The following is a 4,573-nucleotide window of genomic DNA, read 5'->3' as shown; positions in this document are numbered from 1 at the left end:
TGAGAAAACTGTTCACGGATATTCATGCTATGGCAACTTAAAAGCGCAACAACTGAGAAGCCTGACATCTGAACAGAAGTCGTGGGCTACTTATAGCCCCTCAGCAAATTACTAGACATAAAAAAAGCGCACTGATGACGCAAAAATTACAAAATCCAGTAAAACAACCTTCATTCTATAGGATTCTGGGATCTATGAAATTCCCAGATTTGTAGAGTCTGAGTATGTTAAAGTACATATCATATTTCAGATTAAAGTTCCATAAACAATTTAAATATAAATGACCCATTGAAATGTAATTAACGTACACACCTAAAAACCGCCCTTAAGTATTTCTGTTTCAGAAATAACCAGTAAAATGCTATGTTTTGAAATGAAAAATAAATAGTCGAAACTGGTGTACATGTCGCCGGTTACCAGCAAACGAAATTTTATTGCGAGCCTTATCGCTGCAGTCTTCCAAGCAGAAAATCTAAAATCTCACTGTAACCTCCTCAAAGTTATAAACAAAATATTGTCATCCCTTTGTATGTCTCGTACATCTGATATTTTGATACTTCTATGCCTACAGTGGCTATTGCGTTTACTTTGTCTGTCGTCTTTTCATCACACTAACGCAACATAAGTACCAAGCAAAGAAGAGGATTCATAACAAACTGCTTCACGTGTGAACACGAGAAGGCCCATGCGTTCCTTCCACAAATTTTTGTCCTTGCCCTTTTATTCCCGTGTGTGGGCATATTTTTAGTCCTCTACATTTTCACCTTTTAACTTGATACATTTTCCCCAGCAACAGATAACGTGGTGGAAACCTCGGTTGTAGAACACAGTATTTTGACCGTTCAGAAAACGTGACACCTTGAAAGTCACGTCATCGTCCTGGAAATTGTTTCCTCATCTTCAGAAAGAAGAGCAAGTCAGTGGTTGCCACGTATGGATCATACGGAGAGTGACACAAAATTTGGTAGCCCAGAGAATCAGCAGGAGTGAGTGAGTCCTATGTAAAATGAAATGGGGCGTTGTTCATGAAGCTGAAACTTCCACTCACACAGTTTCTCCCAAAGTCTCAGCTTGGCAGCCTCCCATAATACCGTCATTTCCGCTGCTGCTTCCGCTCCGTGGACTTCACACATATTTTACAAGTTTAAAGTTTGGTTTGGTAATGGCAGTTTGCGACCGACATTGTAAATAAAGCCCTGTATGAAACGACCGAGACGGTTTAATCCAAGAAAAATTACAGACGTTTAACAAACGTGCTTGTAGATAGCTACATTCTGTTCATCTAAGATGAGCCCTCTTATAAACAAATATACAGGTGGTCCATTGATAGTGACCGGGCCAAATATCTCACGAAATAAGCATCAAACGAAAAAACTTCAAAGAACGAAACTCGTCTAGCTTGAAGGGGGAAACCAGATGGCGCTATGGTTGGCCCGCTAGATGGCGCTGCCATAGGTCAAACGGATATCAACCACATTTTTTTTAACAGGAACCCCCATTTTTATTACATATTCGTGTAGCACGTAAAGTAATATGAATGTTTTTGATGGACCACTTCTTTTGCTTTGTGATAGATGGCGCTGTAATAGTCACAAACAAATAAGTATGTGGTATCACATAACATTCCGCCAGTGCGGATGGTATTTGCTTCGTGATACATTACTCGTGTTAAAATGGACCGTTTACCAATTGCGGGAAAGGTCGATATGTCTATTGTGATCAAAATGCCCAACGGGCGTGAGCTATGTATGCTGCTCGGTATCCTGGACGACATCATCCAAGTGTCCGGACTCATAACCGGATAGTTACGTTATTTAAGGTAACAGGAAATGTTCAGCCACATGTGAACGTCAACCACGACCTGCAACAAATGATTATGTCCAAGTAGGTGTTTTAGCTGCTGTCAAAGCTAATCCGCACATCAGTAGCAGACCAGTTGTGCGAGAGTCGGGAATCTCAAAAACGTCGGTGCTGAGAATTCTACATCGACATCGATTGCACCCCTGCCATATTTCTATGCACCAGGAATTGCATGGCGACGACTTTGAACGTCCTGTGCAGTTCTGCCACTGGGCACAAGAGAATTTACGGGACGATGACAGATATTTAGCACGCGTTGTATTTAGCGACGAAGCGTCATTCACCAACAGCGGTAACGTAAACCAGCATAATATGCACTATTGGGCAACGGAAAGTCCGCGATGGCTGCGACAAGTGGAACATCAGCGACCTTGGCGGGTTAATGTATGGTGCGGCATTATGGGAGGAGGGATAATTGGCCCCCACTGCATCGATGGCAATTTAAATGGTGCAATGTATGCTGATTTCCTACGTAATGTTCTACCGATGTTACTACAAGATGTTTCACTGCATGACAGAATGGCGATGTACTTCCAGCATGATGGATGTCCGGCCCACAGCTCGCGTGCGGTTGAAGCGGTATTGAATAGCATATTCCATGACAGGTGGATTGGTCGTCGAAGCGTACGTTCACCGGATCTGACGTCCCCGGATTTATTTCCGTGGGGAAGGATATTTGCTATCGTGATCCGCCGACAACGACTGACAACATGCGTCAGCGCATTGTCAATGCATGTGCGAACATTACGGAAGGCGAACTACTCGCTGTTGAGAGGAATGTCGTTACACGTATTGCCACATGTATTGAGGTTGAGGGACATCATTTTGAGCATTTATTGCATTAATGTGGCATTTACAGGTAATCACGCTGTAACAGCATGCGTTCTCAGAAATGATAAGTTCACAAAGGTACATGTATCACATTGGAACAACCGAAATAAAATGTTCAAACGTACCTACGTTCTGTATTTTAATTTAAAAAACCTAATTTTAATTTAAAAAACTGATGGTCAAAAATTGTGAGCCATATGCTTGTCACTATTACACTGCCATCTATCACAAAGCGAAAAAAGTGCCCCAACTAAAACATTCATATTTCTTTACGTACTACACGAATACCTGATAAAAAATGGGGGCTCCTATTTAGAAAAACGCAGCTGATATCTGTTTGACCTATGGCAGCGCCATCTAGTGGGCCAACCACAGCGCCATCTGGTTTCTTCCTTCACGTTAGACAAGTTTTGATCTTTGTAGTTTTTTCGTTTGATGCTTATTTCGTGAGATATTTGGCCCGGTCACGATCAATGGACCACCCTGTATACTGTTCCAGTGCTCATCTACTGCCTTGCTTAAGCATTTACTGTTATAAGACAGGACGGTAATTACGAAATCTGCCCAGGAATAATTTTCTTCTCACCGAAAAACAATGCTACTAATGCGAAACGTTGCGTATGTATTATTTGTAGTCTCCTGAGAGAGCGCGCCTAGTTTCCGCCATTTGCGACATAGTGTAGCTGCAGAACAGTTTCAAAATGGCGTTTGTAAGTGATGTACTTTACAAGTAACGTAGCGTCATTGAATTTATCACTGCAGAGAAAGGAACTGTGGGGAATATTCACAAACGCTTGTGCAAAGTCTATGGAGCATCTGCTGTCGACAGAAGTACAGTTAGTCGCTGGGCACGGAGGGTGAGGTCATCAGAAGATGATTCGGCGGATCTCCACGATTTGCAGCGGTCGGGGAGACCATCTACGGCTGTCACACCTGACACACCTGACCTAGCCCCCTCGGAATTCCATTTCTTTGGGTCATTGTAGGATGTCATTCGTGGAAGACATTTTGAGGACTATGAGGTGATTCATACAGTGTAGCACTGGTTCCGCCACCAGTTCAAGGATTGGTACCGACAGGGCATACACGCCCTTGTTTCGTGCTGCAGGAAGGCCGTAGAACGGGATGGAGATTACGTGGAAAATTAGGGTGGGTATATACAACACCGTTCTTTCGTATGTTCAATAAAGAATAGTCGAAGAAAAAAATGCGGTGCGTTTTTAATGTTTTGAACATGGCTGTGCTCAGCAACCGTAATTAATTGCAATGTTACAAACTTCCAGCCAACCGGTTCCAAACAGAATTCAAAATTCTTTAACTAGTTTACAACGACAACTAGGGGCGCCTTCTTCAGAAGAAACTGTTACCTTAACTAACAACATCGCAGGTAGGTACATTAATAGCAGGTAGGCATAGAACAAATACTTAATTTTTACAAGTTAAATTGCATAAAAATCCTCACATGTGGTTAAAAGGAAAATATGAGCGACATCGCTCTAGTCAAGACTTTAAAACCACTACTAAGACAGAATGAGATTTTCACTCTGCAGCGGACTGTGCGCGGATATGAAACTACCTGGCAGATTAAAACTGTGCGCCCGACCGAGACTCGAACTCGGGACCTTTGCCTTGCGCGGGCAAGTGCTCTACCAACTGAGCTACCGAAGCACGACTCACACCCCGTACTCACAGCTTTACTTCTGCCAGTATCTCGTCTCCTAACTTCCAAACTTTACAGAAGCTCTCCTGCGAGAGTGAAAATCTCATTCTGGAAACATCCCCCAGGCTGTGGCTAACCCATGTCTCCGCAATATCCTTTCTTTCAGGAGTGCTAGTCCTGCAAGGTTCGCAGGAGAGCTTCTGTAAAGTTTGGAAGGTAGGA

The 4,573-nt window shown here is 43.0% G+C and overlaps 1 non-coding gene across 1 annotated transcript; it reads right to left on the bottom strand.

The window, feature by feature from the left end:
* Positions 1-4,284: 4,284 nt before the first annotated feature.
* On the bottom strand, positions 4,285-4,359 carry Trnaa-cgc. Its single transcript has one exon. It is a non-coding gene; the product is annotated as a tRNA-Ala (tRNA).
* Positions 4,360-4,573: the final 214 nt, after the last annotated feature.

This window comes from Schistocerca americana, chromosome 9 (assembly GCF_021461395.2).
Source record: "Schistocerca americana isolate TAMUIC-IGC-003095 chromosome 9, iqSchAmer2.1, whole genome shotgun sequence".
In the NCBI taxonomy this organism is placed as follows: domain Eukaryota; kingdom Metazoa; phylum Arthropoda; class Insecta; order Orthoptera; family Acrididae; genus Schistocerca; species Schistocerca americana.
Note: the sequence above shows the minus strand (reverse complement) of the source record. Positions and strands in the feature narration are given on the sequence as shown.